Genomic DNA, 21,536 nt, shown 5'->3' with positions numbered 1-21,536 from the left:
TTTACTTGATCCAAACTAAACTTCATGAATCCATATTGGTGTCCTTTTGGGTTTTAATTATTAATTTTATTATTAAATTACTTAAGGTAAGGTATAGAGATCCAAATTACAGAAAGATCCATTATTCCCATTACTGTTTCCTAAATTATATTTATATATATGTTAAATTAAAAAAAAGCCTGAAGGGCCCCTGCCCTTGTGGGCCCAGCAGCTTCAGGTCCACATCTTCTGCCGGCAACTGGGGCATGTATCACTGCACTCCACCTCCCCAGAACGTGTCCACAAGGAGTAAAAGTACAGTATGCATGGTGAAGCGGGAAGGGGGGTTGGTGGCATTTGCGACTGGGGTGGCAGCTAGGGTTGCCACCTTTTCTGGAAAAAAATACCGGCCTTCCTATATTCTTGACGTTTTTTCCTATTAATAATATGGCATCAAGCATAATTTTTACTGGTTTTGGGTATTCATTTTTCTTTAGGATGAGCATTTAAAACATTTAAGAATAAGCACCAAACTGTATATGAAGAAGATAAAGTGAATTTTAAAAGTCTTCAGAAAAGCAATATTTACATTAGGTCACGTGAGGGGTAATTTTCCCATTAAATATATCCTGTGTGTTAATCTATTGTTTTACTTCTTTTATGAATGTTAGGGTATCCACACTATTTATTATGTATAAATATTTATTGTATGCACAATTTAATATTTTGAAAAAAGCAATACTCATAATACACTTTCTTGAAGTCTAGGCACTAGGTACCAAAATATCATGCATGTGAAAAAGTGCATGAGGTTTTTTTATGACCAAATACATATGCACCCCTGTTATTGAACACAGTATAAGAACAGTAGATGTCACAGAATGATTTTCATTATATAAAGACACAAGGCCGCAGGCCTGAGACCTTTAGTATTCAGTATAAATAACAAGGACTTAAGAAGCCACTGGGTGCATTTGCTTCAATACAGTAACCCTTAACAGCCAATTAGTACAGGTAATACACTATGATTTGTCTGCTGCAGTTGGAATAATGAAAGAAAAACCCTGGTTGCAGTGGAAATTTGCCTGGGGCAAATTTGCCTACTGTTTATAAATGAACACCACTAAATAGCTCTGGATAATATAAAGGAACAAAACTGCTGAAAAGACAAAGGCAGGAGGCTGCAGGATCAGACTGAGGGAAAATCAGTCATATATTAAGGAATAATGTATCCCCTACTGTCAATTATAGGATTATTAAAAAGTCAAAGAAATTCTGTGAATGTGTATGCAAAAGGCGTATTATACATGTAATTCAGGCCTTATCCCAAAAATAAATTAGGCAAATATATATTACAGATATGGATCCATTATTTGGAAACCCATTATCCAGAAAACTATTAATTACTGGAAGGTCATCTCCCATAGACTTCATTTTAATTAAGTAATTCAAATGTACTTGTAGTAAAATGAGTTCTGTCTCTCTGTGAAACATACTTGGTATTGTTTTTTCATCATTAAGTAGTAAAGTACCCATGTTTTGTATTTATCTTTGGGTCTTTCAGCCATTAGGATCTGGTGAGGTTTGCTTTATTATCAAAATAATAGGCAGAATACATTTAATACAAACCTTATTGATTTGCTCATACTAAATGGGTGTATATATCCCCCAAAGAAGTCATGGTGTCAGTGTTGTGTACAGGGGGGTGCTCAGAAGTCTGAGGGGCACATTTACTAAGCTCGAGTGAAGGATTCGAATGAAAAAAACTTTTTTCGGTACTTCGACCATCGAATAGGCTACTACGACCTTCAACTTCGATTCGAACGATTCGAACTAAAAATCGACTATTCCACCATTCAATAATCGAAGTACTGTCTCTTTAAAAAATACTTTGACTTCATACTTCGCCACTTTAAACCTACCGAGGTGCAATATTAGCCTATGGGGACCTTCCCCAGCACTTTTCTAAGCTTTTTTTGATCGAAGAAAAATCCTTTGTTCGATCACTTAAAATCGTCGAATCGTTCGATCAAACGTTTGTTACTTCGATTTCCGGTAAATCCTTCGAATTCGAGGGTCAAATTCGAGGGTTTATTAACCCTTGAAATTCGACCCTTGATAAATGTGCCTCCCTATGTATGTTAAACAGTTGAAGCAAAAATTAGATTTTGGTTGCAACTTTGCCCATGTTTAGTAAATGAGTTTTAAAGTATCATTAAGTGGATAGGCATATAATAAAGGTATGGTTCACTGACTTGGATGCATTACTGTAAACAACAGTTATATACTGAAAATAGTGGCCCTTTGAGATAAATAGGTATATAATACAAGAGTGTCCATTTTTAGTGGTTAAGGATAAAGGACATGAGGAACATTAGTCATTTTAACAGCCGTTGAATCAATAAGTGGACAGGCATATGGTAGGGACCATTAAGACCTAATATATTACAGTTTGACACTGTTCTCAAGTCCTATTAACTATCAATAACAATGTTTTGTCTTTGCTCTCCCATGTCTTTTTGAACTACTCAAGTGTTACTTTATCTTGTGTTTGGCATCATTGTCCTGCAGAGAAATAACTTTAAATACAATTCTTTAGTAGACAGCATTGATTAATACTTGATTGCTTAGCATTGATTAGTATTGAACAGTACTGAACAGACTCATTTATATACACTCGGCAAATGTGCTGGGTAGTAGTCAATAGTAACCAATCAGTGATTGGTTTTCATCAGCTATCTATAGGGTACACAATGAAAGCAAAATATTGATTGGTTGCATGGCTTACTGTCCATTAGCATATTTGCCAAGTGTTTGTAAATAAACCCCTGTGATCTTTTGCAGTATCCATTCATCACAGGCCAATTATCACTGCAAGTGTACCCTAGGATGAGACTGCCCAGTTTCCACATGAAGTACTAATACATTTCCCATATTATCTTAAATCTGAAATGAGACTATGAAAAACAAATCAGTGATCACACAACTACACTAATACTTAAATACTGTCCAAACATAAAATATTTACATAATTTGACTAGGAAGATTTTCATTGATCCAGGTCATGGTATTTTTAGTATAGGTATACTAGATATTTTTACGTAATCATTACCCTAAAAAAAGACTCATCAAAGAACACCTTCAGCTTGATGAGATATTATAACAAATGCAAACAATTCCATTGACCTAAGCCATCATACAATTTATAATGCTATAGTCAGATTAATAGGGGCGCATATTAAAGGATACCTAAAGCATAACTAAACAAGTAGGCAAGAAATGTTGTACATTATGTATTGGACTTCTGTTCCAGCCCAAGGCAACCACAGTCATTTAGCAGTAAAGATCTGCGTCTCCAAAGATGCCCCAGTAGCTCCCCATCTTCTTTTCTGCTGATTCACTGCACATGCTCTGTGCTGCTGTCACTTATTGAGCTTAGGGATCCACTCACAATATACAGTACACATAGAATATAAATGTCACAATATAAGGCTGATTAGTAATTAATACGGATAATTTCTACATGGCAGCACAGAAACCAGTGCAATTAGCATCAGAATTTAATAATCAGTCCTGTAGCATCAGCTTATATTACAGACCAACCTCATTTTCTGCTGGATAATTTGCGACAACCCCTAAGCTCAGCTTCTCAACACCTGCTTCAAGCCCAACGAGGGGGTTATTTACTAAACTCCGAATGCAAAAATCTCATGTTTCCTTTTATAAAATCAGCTTTTTTAAAAATCACAAATTTTTCGGAGTTAATTAAACCCAGAGGATGGAAAAATCCAAATATGAAAATCCGACATCTTAGACTGTGTCCCAATGATTTTTTTATGTGCGCTGGTTTTCGTGCAATACCCCGTAGTTTTCAGGGGTTTTCTGGCAATATGAAACCGGAGTTTCCTGGTGAAAAAGCCGAAAAAATCATGAAAGTCGGATTTTTTCCTGCAAAGCAAATTTTCAGGAAAATGTAATCATAAATAAGCGTAAAAACACCAGAGCGGATTTGAAGGAGTTTGTAGCAGAAAAAGTTGAGATAAAATCGGACTTTGATAAATATTCATTTTCCAAGATGGTGACCCCCTGTGATAAGTTTGAAGCCCTGGATCATTGCTGCTAATGAGAAGCTGAAACATTCATTTTCAGGGTTTAGTTCTCCTTTAAAGTGAGAGAGAAAGGGCTGACAAGGGAACTAGAGAGCAAACAGATGTAACGTGGATCAAGCAGAGCATAGTTAGGGAACAAGTCATGGTCAAACCCATAAGAATAGCATGGTACAGAGGGAGGGAGGAGGGCCTTACCCTGTCAGCTTACAATCAATACAAAATATAATATATATTAACTCTCTTTCCCTTCAGCTCTATGACTAGATCAGATTTAATGAGCAGTTAGAACTAAAATTCTTTAATATTTGATCCAAAAATTGTTGTTTACCACATAAAAATAACTGTTATGCCATCAGGGGTTGTTCACCTTTGAGTTAATTTGTAGTATGATGTAGAGAGTGATATTCGGAGACAATCTGCAATTGGTTTTCATTTTTTATTATTTGTGGTTTTTGTGGTTATTTGGCTTTTTATTTAGGAGCTCTACCATTGGCAATTTCAGCTAGGCTTCAAATGACCCTAGCAACCATGCACTGATTTTAAAAATATACTGGAGTATGAATGGTCTGAATAGAAAGATTAGTAATAAAATGTAACAATAACAATACATTTGTAGCTTTACAAAGCATTTGTTTAAATGGGATCAGTGACCCCTATTTGAAAGCTGGTAAGAGTCAGAAGAAAAGGGCAAATAATTAAAAACTATCAAAATAAATCATGAAGACTAATTGAAAAGTTGATTAGAACTGGTTATTCTATAACACACTAAACATTAACTTAAAGATGAACCACCCTTTTATGACATATTACATTTAGGTAGTCGATCACAATTTCAGCTACAATGGTTCCATCCCTGAGGAGCAAAGAAACAAAGCACATAAAGCTGTACAGCAGGAGCATTATTTAGCATTATATACAGAAGGCAATCCTATATGCATCCCTGTTGTGAATGGTCGCCCTATTTTAATTTCCATATGATTATAAACACTTTTAATGGGTTTTAGATAAATGTTTTTGCTTTCTATTTTGCTTAAACTACAGTGCACTGAGAATAAATACAACTTTTTAACAAAACCAAAAATCCTTTCTTTTTCAGTTCAACTGAATCTGTTCTAGGTACAGGTACTGCATATTCATTTAGACTTAGTCTAATAAGCAAATCAAAAGCAAATTAAATGTGTCTGTATGGCCTTATCTAATTAGCAAATATTATAATAAATTCACTGAGCAAAGGAACTGCACTATAACATTTGGCATGAACTAAATGAATTCTTCCTCTGAACTTCTCCTTTATACAGTATGTTTCCTGTTGGAACCATTTGTTTCCAGACCCACAGCAATGCTTGCTAAAACGAAATAGCGTTCATATACATTGTATAGTTGAACAACAAAAGCAATCCATTTGCTCAACACAAATGAACCCAGCCCTGTCACTCTATATTAATAAAAAAAAAGCCAAATGAATAAGCGGAGGTTATCAAATGGCATCAGATGTCCAATAATATTTTCTGTGTGCTGACTCAAAATATACCATGCATATAGAGGATACAAATGTATCCAATTAATTCACATTCTACCATCTTAGAAACCAGTGCAATTTGCATGAAAATGTAATCACCAGCCCTTGTTACATCATCTTATAGGGCAGATGAACCTCATTTGGCAACAGTTTCTCAGAGAACACTGAGCCTGGGAGTGTTGCTGACACTTCTAACTAAATCCAAGATGGTGAGCTCATGTGAACAAGTTTGAAGGCCTGGATATTTATTGTTACATAGATGCTGAACCTTTAGGCTGGTGCACTACACTATTGTAATCAATTCAGGTCGCACTCACTTGTCTGCAACTTGATTCACGGGTGCACTTTCCCCACATGTCCTTCCACACGTATACAACACTTGTTAGGGATTCAAATGGGCTGCACTTTATCTTTCAAATGCAGGGCATCAAAGACAGAGCAATGTTTCGAGCCCACCTGGCTTTTTGTCAAGCACTACACTACAATTGTGTTCAGTATATAAAATCTTTTTAGGGTTTAGTTCTCCTCTAAAGGAGAAAAATCAACCTATCCAATATACTTTAATTAAAAAATGTCTACCGTTTTTATAAGAAACCTGACTGTATGAAGTAAAATTTTCCCATCAATTACTTGCTCTGACTACTGCAGATAGGAAACTTCAGACAGTCCCTAACTGCTTTGCAGGGAAACGATCATACTTTTAAACAGCAGAGGGGAGGGACTTCCCAGAACTGGAGCAGCTTTGTTTGTTTCCCTGTAGAACAGCCGGCAACCATGTAGAGATTCATATCTGCAGCAGTCAGAGCAACTAAATGAAGGGGAATTTCACTGCTTCTTATAAAAACCATACAGATTTTTTAAGTGAAGTATATTGGGGATAGGTTTGTTTTTCAGTTAATAAAGTAAAAATGGTATTTTATTTTTGCCTTTACATCCTCTTTAATATTTTCAACTCCAGCTGCAGGAACAAAGATCATGGAGCCAGATTTAAACGGATAAACTGGGATTCTATTTTCGATTTCGATATTTGATTTTTTTGCTGCAGCCACTGGAGCTGGAGAGTTGGAAAAAGGTTGAAAGTATTAAACAATACAAAAACTTTAAAAATCCATATTAGATGACCTGACAACACAGGACCCAGTGCAGTCTGCATATTTTAATTATTAATCAGTCCTGCTGTATCTGATTCTATGGCAGATATTATTTGACTTGTGCTGTTTTGATAAATTATGACGATCCCTAAGCAGCAGCCCAGACCACACTGAGCATGTGCATGGTCTTGGTCTTGCAAAGATGTTTAACATAGTTACAAGATGGTGACCCCCTGTGGCCAACTTTGAAAGCATAAATCATTTGTTTAATTAGGCTTCTGGCACAGTTCATGTTTATGTTTAGTATACAAAATACAGCATTTCTAGCATTTTTTCTATTTTAGACTTTAGTTTCCCTTTAAAGAGAGTCCATTACCGGAAACAGTTGTTTTGATAAAAATCTGTTTAAATAAATAAAGCTGAATTGTTGAATATGAAAAAGCAGAAATGGGTGGAGGAAAAGTACCCACTAATAAATGTTCATTTAGTTTGTAATTATCTATCTCACGTAATCATAGTTGGTAGGCTCATTCCCATTGTTTAACTATGCAATACCCAAAAGGGAAGGAAAACACTTGATTTGATACTGCTGAATTTAGAATACCAAGCCAATTATAATCGGCAAAAGGCTGATTTATTCTTTTTATATTTATCTTGACTTTTGTAATTCCCCAGAACCATTATTGTTACAAAGGCAGATCAATGCAGCCACTTTATTTTTTTCCCAAACCCTCAAATATTTTTTTCTTCAAGAGATAAAAAAAAGCATTGAAGTGTGTTTTCCTATTGCAGGGCTGCAGTTTAATTATCCTTGGCACTGATGAATATCTATAGCATTGTTTTGCTCCATCCCATTGTGAAAGTTGATGCTCTGTAACATACATTTCTGTTTCCCCTTAAATATATAACATAAATAACATATTATAAATATAAATAGATAATATAAAGTATCACAGTTTTCAAATAATATAATAAGGTCTATGTATAATACTTGAATTTAAGTGGTTCAAGAAATGTATACAAAAGAGAAATGAAATCAGTATGTGATTACATATTTGTTGAAAAAGCTTCTATGAAATTCCATATGTGTGGCTGCATAAACATTAAAAAGATTCTTGCCATAGTAAATGTATCATATAGCATTACCTGACATAATGAGTGAATTTCCCGGTTCTCTGCAAAGTTGTATGTTATGAAAGGATGTTATGAAAACTTTGAGCCTGTAGCAATGACAGAATATGTTCCTGTGTATTTTGCTGAAATGGAAGAAATGGAGCTGAGCTTGTATTTCACTCATCTGTGAGTAATTTGGAAATGATGTATCTGTTTCAGAGGATTTTTTTTGGCATTGGAATAGTAGATATACCAGGTTGAACTAGTTAATAATAAATTATCATACCATACATGCATATCATGAGTTGATGCTGATTGATCTTTACCAAACAGAATTAAATCCTCATAACGCTCAAGAATACAAATATAAGTAATAAAGGCAGAAATAGGTTTCAGATTGTTCTGTAATTAGTACACCACTGGGAGATGAAAATGCCACCATTCACTTGATTCTTTAGAGGCTGTAATTACATAGAGATGCAGAGATGAATGAACTGGCTCAATGGAGATCTAAAGAGTACTTGGCAAAGAAGCAAAAACTGGGGATTTCTGTAAATCAGTTTACTTTGCTCTTCATAATAACATTAATCCTAATACTGTATATCTGCTCATGCGTGCCTGAAAAGCTATTTAGATATATGCATAAGAAGATATGTTTTAGCTTTATTTGTAGTTGAAACACAGCTATGAAAAACATACTCCATGTGCTTAAAAATTTATGTTATTTTAATTTGCTCTGTAAATCTTAGACCAAGACCCAATAATTTAATAAGGGGTTTCAGTCAAATAACCTGAATTACTCCATATGAAGTAAGTAATTTTCACATCAGGAAATAATATATTTTCCTTACTGAAAATGCATGACTTTTATTAGTAATGTTGTTCGTTTGCTATGGCGCTTAAGGCTGTCAAAGCAGTGTTAGACTTTGAAGTCAGCAGCATTTTCAGGCTTTCATCCATGGCGGAATGAGTGTTAATCTGCAAGTTCATATTTTGTCATATGTCACCTGTTCAATCTGAACTATAGTTTTTGAAGGTCAGGCAAAATTAAGTGTCTTAAATGTGTCACTGTGCACAAGAAAATATGCAAAACCTAATTTAGATCTCCTGCATGATAAATAAGGAAGCACTGTATCTAGGTTTCAGTTTGAGATATGGCCAAATCCCAAGACTTTTTCAAAGAAGCGGTCTTCTAGTAAATCCAAAGTGTTCAGATGAAACTGGATTATAATTTAATTTGTAAAGCGCTCTAAAGAAAGGCAGTGCTGCACAACTTTACAATACACTCAGGGAGGAGAGTAACATAATAAATACAATATATATATATATATATATATATATATATATATATATATATATATATATATACACACACACACACAGAGTCTAAGGGGAACATTTACTAAGCTCGAGTGAAGTATTCTAAGTAAAAAAACTTCGAATTTCGAAGTATTTTTTTGGGTACTTCGACCATCGAATAGGCTACTACGACCTTCGACTACGACTTTGATTCGAACGATTCAAACTAAAAATCGTTTGACTATTCGACCATTCTATAGTCGAAGTACTGTCTCTTTAAAAAAAACTTCGACTACATACGGTACATTGCGGTAAATCCTTCGAATTCGATATTCGTATTCGTTTTACTTTGAGGGACGAATTCGAGGGTTTATTAACAGAAGGAAGGAAGTCCCTGTCCAGTTGGGTTTACAGTCTTGGGGTTATTTATTAAAGGTCAAATTGTGAATTTTTAGAGGAAAAAATATATAAATATAATAATAATAATATAATACATTTATTATACCCCGATGCTGCAAAAAGTTTGTATCCAAAAATCCACCTTGTCAGACTGGTGGGGGTTCTGTATAAGTCAATGGGAGAGGCACCTATTCCAGTTTGAAGTTATTGTGGTTTCCGCTGGGTTTAGCCCAAAAATCTGACTTTTTCAGGGTTTTTGGGCAAAAAAGATCTAGTAATTTGGGAAAAAGCCCAAAAATGTATATAACTTGAATTTATGCTCTGTTTTATTGAGTTTTTTCATGATCCGATTCAATCAAGTTTTTAATTAATAAAGATGTTATTAACATTATTAGATAAATTCAGATTTTAGTAAATAGCCCCCCTGAGGGGCATATTTATCCAGGATCGAATTTCGAATTTGAAAAATGTCAAAAGTTTTTTTTTGGCCAAATCAAATAGGTCCGTATTCAGCCAAATTCGAATCGTACGAATCGAAGTAATAGCGCATTAGATCGAATTTGAATTAAAGTTTTTCCCAAAAAAACCTTAGTCCACCAATTGACTCCAAAAGTTCTGGGAGGTCCCCCATAGGCTAAACCAGCAATTCAGCAGGTTTTAGATGGCGAATGGTCGGAGTCAAATTTTTAAAGAGACAGTACATGATAAATTTCGATATTCAAATTTTTGCATTTTTTCAAATACACCTAATCTTGTTTTACTGTATCCTAAACACAGTTCTACATACATTTTTAGGTTAAATTTTGTGCAGTCACTTCCTGCTGTTTTCTTTCATGGTAGAGTTTAAGCTAGAAGGAGTTTTGTGTGTCACTCGATCTGTCTAGGGAAGACTGTGGCATTCTATTGTTTACATTCATGCTGTAAGATAAAACATTTAGCCAAGCAATTTGGCTTGGAAGAGAGAGAAACAAATCCAAATCGATAAAACAGCTGCAATAAAAAAAAAACGAAAGGATTTTATATTAAGTATCATTTTTCAGAGAAAATGAAAAAATATTTTAAATCAAAGGTAATATATAAAATATTGTGTCCATTGTTATTATTATCATTATCTGCATCATTATATCAGTGTTTTGGAAACCAGACAAGTTTCAAATGGGCAAAGTATGCAGTTACATAAGACTCTTGACACTTGGGCTGACCTTTCCTTTGGAAGCAAGTTGTTGGCATCACATATGCGCATGTATCTATGTATGCATATTTTTATTTATGTCGTGCTACTTATGTACGCAGCTCTGCAGAACAGAACAATAAATTAATAGCACAAACAGGGGGTAATTACAATAATATATACATACAATTCTATTCCTATATCATGATTTGGGCCAGATTCAATTTGATGAGGAAAGCCTACCTCTTAATTCAATTCCAGTTTTTCCCATAAAGCCAGATGCAATTTAATGAGAACAATTATCTCACTGTTTAACACATTAAAACTCTATTGAAGTCTATAGGAAAAATTGGAACTGAATTAAGAGAATTTTATCATTTGTACCCATGAGTTTTCAAAAGATAAACAATAAAACAATGTTTTCTCATTGAACTGAATCTCACCCTATGGGGGGGAAAATGGGAATTATCCCCACTAGAGCAGTCTTCAGTGGCTAGTTGAGGGGGCCAGTATTGGCAAAATTTTGGTATTCATGTTAACTGTGAATAATATTAGTTTATGTAAGTAAACTTGCTGTTAAAAAATTGACTGCAGCATTTTCAACCCAAGATGGTGTCTGAATGTGTTAATAAAAGATTAAAAAGCCACGGTTAAATTATTATATATATATATATATATATATATATATATATATATATATATATATATATATATATATATATATGTATATATATATATGTATATATATATAAATGATTAAATTATAATTAAGTTACTTTACTCGACATAAACTAATATTATTCATAGTTAACATCAATAACAACATTTGATACACTTTTATACACTTTCTTTGTCTTTAAGAATTCATCACTATAGTTGCTGGAGCTTTCATTGTGCTTCAAAGCCTTGATTGTATGCTGGGAAATGCTGGGATTTGTAGCCCAACAATATTTGGATGGAACAGCACTGCAAGTGAAGGCATATTTCTTTGTTTTGCAAAACATCTCACTCCAAGCTTTAATACAGATGCAAGAGATGGTTAATGACATGCTGATAGCAATACCATCTATCTTGCTGTTATCTTAATTGCTTTGCAGTTTTTTCTTTCCAGGAATATACTGTAATAAAAATATCAGAAGGGAAATGTATTGCTGTGTAGGTGCTTGCAACTAACAGAAATGTGTTTAAATGCTTCCAGTGACAATTATATGAATAAAAAGGAGAGACTTGTCATTTGCTCATCCTTTTGCATTCACTGGACTGTTGTCTCCTGAGGACTTGAGATACAGTCTTCAGCGAGAATCCTGCCAGATCTGTGTCCACCTGTGTCCATGCTCTTTTCTCATGTAGAGGAGGTATTAAACATCTTTTTTTTAACTGTGACACATGTTTCTGGACATCAAACATTTGTCTCTAGTATTGGACCCACAAACAGCACTATATTCATCCATTCACAGTATGATTGCAGTGTAATGCTGGCAAGCAAATCAAAAATGCATTCTAATCATAATATATTTTGTTAGATATCAATGAGATTTCTGCTGTAGTGCTACTAAAAGCATCTCCTATTTACTTTTTAATCATACTGAGATTACCATGCAATTGTTTTGCTTGCCATTATTATACTGTAATCAGACTTCAGAGTGTTTCTACTTCCAGCATCTTAGTAGGAACTGTGAGTATACTGGGTGCATGCATTTACTCTTGAAAACATGTATATATAAATAATATATTTGGAGCTGCAGGCAAGCAATATTTGAGTGGAACAATGCTTTGGAGGTTGGGCTATGCTATGGAAGATATTGCACACCCACTAATGATCTACTGTATACCTAGAGTATAAATATATGTCTGTGGAGGGGTACTGAAAGGAATGCATTTCAGCCTGATACAGACTTATACAGTGTGGCAGTCCTACTGGACACATAATATGCACTGAATCCTATTAACACATAATGAATGCTGTGCCACAAATCAGAGATAGTAACAGGAGATATATTAACAATATATATATATATAGTTATGTGTATGTCCTTCTATAGACAGATTCCATTGGTTGATGTGGAAGGAGAGGGGAAGGAAATACCGCAGACCACAGAAACTTCCAAATAGGATAGGGACCTCTCCCATCGACTTATATAAACCGTCGGCAGGTCTGAGATGGCGGAATTTCAGATTCTGACTTTTTGCAGCCTCATGGGTATAATACATCTCCAAAAATTTGAGGGTTTTTTTTCCACTACAAATTTGGATTTTTCGACTTTTTAAGCATTTGGACCTTAATAAATCCCTAATAAAACCCTAATAAATAACCCTCTTATTGTGTGGAAAAACAAGAAAGTGCCAGTGTATTATACTCTTTTAAATATAAAAGGAAAGTGCTTTAATGTAGTGTTTCGGGTTCTGCATAAACCCTACTTGTTCCACTTCTTGCTGCCTCCGTTTTCCCGGCTGTACAGGGGAGCCAGCAGCACTCTGCACTGTAGGATAGGAACCAATCAGCAGATAGCCTGGCCTGATAGGAAACTGAAGCCTGCTTTTGCTTGTGTGAATGCATGCCTGGATTCGCTACACCCTTCCTACTGTGCTTCTGCCAGGGACTGTAAGAACACACCCACCTTTCATTTGAAACATGGACAGGGGTCATAGTTAATCTAAGGGAGCTCCAATAAAGGGGCAATTTTTAGAGAAAATATAATTTTTTGAAATCTGCACCATATATTATATACATTATTGCCTATAAGATAAAGAAGGTGTTTTTAGTTTTGATATATGTCTCCTATGGAGGTCACATTGCAATGATGCTAAAGATTTCCTAAAATGCTCTTTACTAAGTATCACATACCAAACTATGGCATATCCTGCAGGCATCACTAATGCGATGCAAAAATAATCCCATAGTCAAGGTATGATAACCAGTATACTTACATGTATTACTTATTAAATTATATTATGTTGTTTTAAATAATTATATTTTGGTATTGCATTATAGAAAATACAAAATTCATGTATGGTTTACAAATACATTATAGTACATCAGTATTACATAACAACCTTCTTTCATAAAACCCACATCCCACAACCTCTTGACTTTCATTGCTTAATTCCCTCTTCACAATGTGCCAAGCAATTTTGTAAATGAAAATAACACATTGGTTTCATTGAAGAGTTCATGAATGACTTTTTCCCCCCTTTCATAGGTTTCTGCTTTGTTGTTTATTTATCCTGGATGCAGCAAATTTCATTGACAAAATATCAAACATCTGGACATTGTACACCCCCATCATTTGTTACTGGAATGTAAAAAAAAAAAACCTTGGAAATTTATGTTCCCCTCAAGTGATTTTTTTTCTGGACTGCTGAGCATTAGGTTCTAGAACAGGATATCCAGCTATTCAGCGCTACACTCACAGGTGGCTCACTGTCCAGCTGCAACAAGTTTCCTGCCATAAGGTTAAGAGAGTCCAGAGGAAGAAATGTTTCTTTCCTGCTGGGATATGTTATCTGCAGAGAAAGATATGTACTGCAGTGGCACAGAATATTGCCTACACAGCAAAAGGACTGTAATTGCCTGCAGAATATCATATATCTATCTATAAAGTTATAACAGCAGATAGGCAGTGGATACATAAAAAAATAAAATAAATGAAATAGTTAATTTTATTGCTAGAGTTTTACATTAATAAACAAAAGTGTGTTCTTTGTTGCTACTAGGGTTCCTTTAATTACCGGCTGCACAATTATTCTGAGAAATAACACGACTTCATTTAATTTCAGCTCACACAATCCAACACATGGAATCTTCTACCTGTAGGAAAGGCATGGGGTTTAGCAATAAAAGGAGCAAAGTCTTTTACTAGTCTACTAACCCATAGCAACTAATACGCAAGGAGAATTTACCAACTGTCAACTGTTTAAAAGTAAACCTATTTGTTACTAGACCTAGGAAACTTTATAGGAGTCATTTATAAACACAAGTGCAATGTGCAAAGTGTATTTCCAAATTAAGTTTGGATGTGCCCATCATCTCCCATATTCTCAGTTTTGTACATTCATTCATATTATTATTATATTATTTTAGTTTCTAATATCTATTAGTTTGAGTAGTAAAGTTTTGGGATCTTTATCTGGAAACAAGAAATCCAGAAAGCTCTAAATTATAGGAAGATCATGGTGCAAAATTACTAAAGGGCAAATTTTTACCTGAAGACTTTACCATACTTTGCACAACTTCGTCAGACGATAATTTGCAGTGAATATTTATAATTAGGTGAAGTTTCGCCAGCGAAAATTCATCAGTTTCTAAGTGAATTCTTCCTAGTGTTACCTTCTACCTAGAGAATCTTCAGTAACATACTTTCACATACGTCAATTTAAATACGGCGGCTACATACAGGTCATATATATGTCTTTAGTAGTGATGATAGTGAAATTGCTGGAAGTGACCACTTACAGTATTATTAAAAATGTCCAAGGAAGCAAAATAAAGACAAGAGAGATCCTCTATTGTCCTCGACATGAGCCCACCCTAAAACAAATGTGGCATGAGCTTCAAATGTTAAAAAAACATATCTTTAACAGTTACAACTTTTAAACATACCACATTAAAATATGAAAAAACACCAGTGTTTTGTCTTTTTTTATGACTTTTTTGGCATACACAATATGATGTCACTGACATCATAATGTTGAGGATGTAGCTTTATCTCATCAATTCACCAAACGGACTCTGGTGAAAGTGGTAACAGATTGGAACGTTTGCACTTTGATTAATTCGCGGAGTAACGATTGTTCGCCTGAGAGTAAATTCGCTAGCGCTGAGTTTTTTCGCTAGCAAATTGTCCTCTTTGCCTTTTAGTAAATTGGCAATGTCCCTGCGAATTGTCTACTTCGTTCTTTAGTAAATCTGCTCCCTAGTCTCATAGAGCCCATTTAAGGCAAATAATTATTTTTTTTAATCATTCTCATTTTCTTTAATAGTACAAGGTTGAAGGTTACTAAGCTGTATAAGACCATGTAGGTGGCAAAACAATCCGATAGGGTATGTAAAATGTTTAAAAAAGACTTAAGGTATTGAGATCCAAATTACATATAAAAAAAACCTTATTCTGAGTTTTCCAGATAATAGATACCTGTTGTAGTACTTTTCATGTCATGCCTTTTTCTATTTTCTTCTTAGATGAACAGATCACCACTTTAAACTGAAAAACAAAGAAAAAATAAAAGGTGGAGTAAGACAACATGTGTTTTGTAAGTGGCCTTTGGGTAAACGGTTGGTCAATTAATATTTTTCAGCTAAAGATGGGTCTTCTTGCACTCTATCACTCCCAAGCCACTGTTTTGTTTGCCTTCATTGTCTACTATTTTAGTCATGTTCTCAGGGGCACAATAAAAAACTTGATTGCCAAGTAGGCTATTAACATCTTCAAATAGGTCCTCTGCCATTGACTTCTACATGAACTCGGCAGGTTTTAGGTGGCAATTTATCGAATTTGAGTTACTTCCAGGGTAGGGGGATAATAAAAATTTGTGATTTTATTTAATAAAATCAAACTTTTAAAATATCAGGAATTTTACGGAATTTATTAAACCCCCATGATGGAAAAGTCAGAATCAGTATATCCGGCATCCCGGACCTGTCAAGGTTGCATATAAGTCAATGGGAGAACTCTCAATGATTTTTTTGATGTGCACTTGATTTCGTGCAAGGTAATTACTTTGCGTGGAAAACCAGTAAACTGCAGTTAAAGTTTCTGCTTTATTTTTGAAATCACAAATCATTTGGCAAATCAACGGCTGTAAACATAACAGGGATTCATATTGCTATATGGAGAAACAACATATGTAAGACAATACAAGGGTGCAAATACATTAAGCAAAGAGGTATGAGCAGGATGTAAGTAAAATATCTATTACTAGGCACATTGGGCATTTTTCTTTCATGTTTGTAAACACAAAATCTTTGTTCCATATTTGTCACAAGTCAGAAGGTCGGACTTCCTACAGAACACACCCTTGTTTGGTATCCTTTAACATAGAGTAATATTTTGTTTTATTGAAAAGTAGCAGGCACTAGGTTTCCAAAAAGAGTCCAAAAGGCTAATGGACTCTGCTTAATTGCTATGTGATTTTCCTCCTTGCAAACTCTATACATTGGGTCTGCATCTGACTTCAAACTATTATTATCAGTATATATATTTTTGTATGGATTTAGAAACTTCTAATTGATTTCTTTTGTGAAACTAGGGGGAAACAGACTACTGCAACTGTTTTCCATAGTCAAGATGAGCAGAGCTTTAAAGGACAAGGAAAACCTAAAAACTATTGATAATACAAGGAAAGGCTCACCTCAATACTGGCTAATAGAGCTGTAAATTCGCTGAAGTATGCTTTTGTTTATAAGATCTGCAGCCATTGATTTCTCCAAAGCCCTAAGTATAGAAATAGCTTAACCCAGAATGCATCACTCTCCTCCTAAGACCAAGACTGCATCGCATGCGCAATAGGTAGGCTTCGGATTCCACGCATGCGCACATGCTATTTGTAGTGTGTGCTTTCTTCCACAGAAGCAGTCTTTTTCTCCGTAAACAGTGCAACTATGCCCGCCAATCGACTGGTAGCTATGGACGCGCTTGCCCCAATCTCTCATACATAGGCACCAATCGGCTCTAAAATAATTGTTATTCATGAACAGCGTGGATCGGTGTTTGTGTAATTGGCCTAAAGCCTCCTAAAGCCTTTCCTGTGTAAGAATGTAAAAAAGCACACTTCACATTGATACACGCAACTGAGCAGGTTTGGAAATATCGCATATGAGCAGACCACTGGTAATGACGAAATCCGATTTAAGATGGCGGACGCGGTCAGTTACAGAAGGGAGAAAGTATAGGGCGAAATTATTCCATTTAAAAAAGTTATTTCTACATTCAAAGTTAGCGATCTGGTTGAGCAGGAGGTGACTATATAAACAATGCAGGAAGTACAAAATGGGTTTCCTTGCCCTTTAATTACAGTTTTAGTGCTTTTATTTACTGTGTACAATGTTTCTATTTATTTAATAGCAAGAATATGCATTATCACAATTAATCTCTGCTCATTTTTTTCAAGGCCAATGTAGGGGAGAAAGGGTTAACATTTCTTTGTATTGTAAGTTTTGTGGAGCCTAGGACAATTATGGATATAACATAGTGTATAAAAGGGATAGGATCTCAGACTTTTGCCTCTGTGGCTAGTACTCTGTGTATTTGGGTGAATGTTGTTGGGGAGCCTCTGACGGAAGCCAGAGTAGGGAATCCTGTGTGTTAGGTATTAGGATAGAGTGGATTCCCTTTTGGCACTTCTGCAGGGGTCCATATAATCAAACTTGGCTCGTGTGAGTGAGACTCCCTTATTAAGTCAACTTTTCATGTCTGTCCTGATGCTTGTGTATGACTTTTTTACATGGAAAAACATGACATTGAACGTTCTATAATAAGGAAGTACTCAAGGAAAAATTTATGTATCAGCTTGATTGTTCCTCTAGTATAACAGCAAGGGTTCTGCTTAGAGAAAGGTTCACTTGTAATGTGCCACGTGCTCTGCTTAGACAGCAGCAGAAGTTTGGAGAATTATTAGTCATTTTCAACATTATGACCCCTGCACAGGACCACTTGCACCTACTATACGAACGAGACTCCTGAAAGGGGCCCCCATTTCTGTGCACATACAATAAATCTCATACTCCAACAAACATGTTTGTTTGGTTTGGGGAACTAAACCCCGTTATCAACTTTAGTGCCAGACCACAGACAACTCTGCATTTTGTGCATTAGTACAGAGGGGTTGGAGAAAGAGCAGTTCAACCTGACCTGTACAGGGATCCTAAATATCTTCAGTCTTTCCTTAAAATACAACTATTTGGAGTGTAACAGGTATAGCACAAAGAAGAACTGCAGTAATGGGTCTATTAATAAACACAAAGTATAGTTTTAATTGGCTATAAATCTGTAGCATTACTTTGAATTATGCACTAATTTCTTTAACAAAACCAGAATATAGTCCGACATTGAAAATGTGATATGCAAATCCCCATCTCACTTGAGGTCTTTCTATGGTCTTAACTAATTTAGATGCGGGCTCTTTGTGATCAGGCATAACAAGAGATGACATTGAAGTTGTTGCAGAATGTTAAAATATAGGTCTTTGCTGAAGCAATTTGCTTCTAAAGGCATTCTAAACTTTATCATAAAAAGAAAATATTGCATTGAAAGTTTTGAAAGTTTTAAGGATTGTAGAGAAAGGAAGGCTACAATGTACATACTTTGACACGTTTATATATGATTTAAACCCTCTATAAAACAGTGTGCCTCCTATTTCTCTAAATAGACAAAATTCATGAGACAATCATCTTATGTTACATGCAAATATATTTGTTTGATGTTGCTTTATGGTGTTCCTCATCAGGAGGACATATTGCTGCTTAGTACATTTGTGGTAGAAAAACTGTATTGAAAGCTTTCAGTTGCAGAGAACTAGATTTACATTTTACATTTAGATTTAGATCAGGCTGGAATCACACTGGCTTCTCATTGGTGTATTCTCTTGCATATAATTGCATTGGTGGCATCCTGATTTTGATGGGCTACAGTTCCCAACATGCTTTAACCATTGATTATATATTAAAGTTTGCTGGGATATCCAGTCCAACAACAATTATGTGTGGTTGTACATCATTTTCTGTAGAATGTAATAAGCCGTTCGTGCAATGATTAATTTTATCAACGAAGTTATGCTTATTTTGCTTGATTATCTCTCATGTGGCCCAATGAGTCAGAGAGCAGTGGAGGGTGGCAGAGATGTCCTATGGCATGGTTAGTGGGGATGGCCTTACTGAGCCTCAGTTGTAATTTAAATGGGCAGTGGGTAAGGTGGGGGTAACTGGCAGGCCTGAGGTCCTGGGGCAAGATGGATAACCTTGGATTGGGGTTTGGATAGGAGGCAGAATTCATGTTTCAGTACTGGGCTCAAGGTCAGTCCTCTCGGAGGATTAATGGCATTGTTACTGCTAGTACAAATGGCTATGTTAAATTATGTTAAATAAGTGCTGCTATCTTTTCCCAGGTCCATTGTCTAGTTATAGGGTTATTGGAGTTAAGAAAGACAAAGGGGAGGGCATATCAGGGTGAGTTAGCAATAGCTGCTTATATCCAGTAGTGGAAAAGTTTAGTGTGTGTGTTTAATGTGGTTTAGTGTGTCCCTCATTTGATAATTCAGATAGCAGTTGGTAACTATATAGTGTTGCTTGGTGTTCAGAGCTAGACGAGAAGACACAGTGAAGTAATAGTGTAGACAGGATACTCATTGGAGAATACTTCTCCATTAACATGGCTTCTGGTCGACAAGTTTTATTGTAAAATGCTGCAAAAAAGCCATCTCTATGGTTGTTCCCATCATGATTTAACCTTTGATAATATTGTCTAGAATCCTGGTTGTAGCACAGCAATATCTGGGTGGTGCAACACTGCGATGGGAAGTATATGTCCCTTTAAATAAATTATTTAGCCTTTTACTCTGTTATTAAAAAACACAACTCTGTGACATACACAAATATTTTGAGAGCCAAACGCAAAATGTTCTAATGTTGACATACTGTCATATAACTATGCAAGTTTTCAAAACTGTAATAGGTTCAACTGAGTAACCATAAAACAGCTAACACCCATAAGCCCCATGGTATACTGATGATTGAGATATTTACAGTAAAATGCAGCTGCAAAAGATACTTAGTGGCCAGAAATATGAGATGAGCTCTGACTTAATGTTATTGGAATAACTTACACCAATATAAAATAATATGAAATGTCAACTTTAAATGTCAACTATCCATAAATGAGATTGCCTCATATGACCCTTGGTGTGGAGTAAAAACTTGAATCATGTTATACATGCTAGCCAATGTTTAAATAATTTCATGCCTCTGATAGACTGCAAAATATTTTAGCTGTGTAGTCACTACATACAACCACCTTAACAAATAAAATAAAAGCATATTTGTATTTTGTACCCAGGGATCTTTATCCATTTAAATCCCATGAGAGGTTGGGTCCACCCAAAATTCAAAAATGATCTGACCTGTTAAGACTGACAGATCCTAATAACCTCATTATTTTAAACATGAAGCCTCTATTACTGCTCCACATAACTAAAATAAAATACAGGAAACAGGGTCTGGATTGTGACTGGAGTCTAGATGAGTGCTAAGGAACACAACACGCATCCTGAATTAAGTCGTATTCCTGTCTCAGGACAGGTTAAGGACAAGGCAGACAGTGATTAAGGCCCAGTTAGGAAGAAGTCAATAGCAATAGTTACATTTAGAGTTCTATTAAGACCTGAAGACAGATAATTTAACACCGCAGAGTAAATTTGGAAAATGCTAACAATGCTGCACCTTACAAAATGCTTGCCTATACGCCATAAAAGTGCACAATACATATGCTGCAAAAGTACTCACGGTTTGCTAGTAGACAGGTGAGAATACCAGCAAAAACACCAAGGCCAAAGTACAAGCATACCAAATTTTCTTATGTTGGCTTAGTTGTCTACATGGGTTGCAAGGGGCGCATTTGCACCCCCCCAGCCAGATACTCTTACATTGTGTTCTAGTCCAGTCTCCCCCCATTTTTACATTTTACCATTCTGATTCTGTTATTTTCTGCATGTGGAAAGGCAAAACAGTGCACTAGCATGAAGCATTACTACCACTTTTACAACTAATAAATGGATTGAACTATTCTTTGCAAACAGCGCAGAAGAGCTCAGGTATTTATCAGACGTTTATTAGCGTGAGATAAAGTAATTTTGTTCCTAACAAAATG

The sequence above is a fragment of the Xenopus laevis genome, chromosome 5L (genome assembly GCF_017654675.1).
Source record: "Xenopus laevis strain J_2021 chromosome 5L, Xenopus_laevis_v10.1, whole genome shotgun sequence".
Taxonomy (NCBI): Eukaryota; Metazoa; Chordata; class Amphibia; order Anura; family Pipidae; genus Xenopus; species Xenopus laevis.
This window is presented reverse-complemented; position numbering follows the sequence as displayed.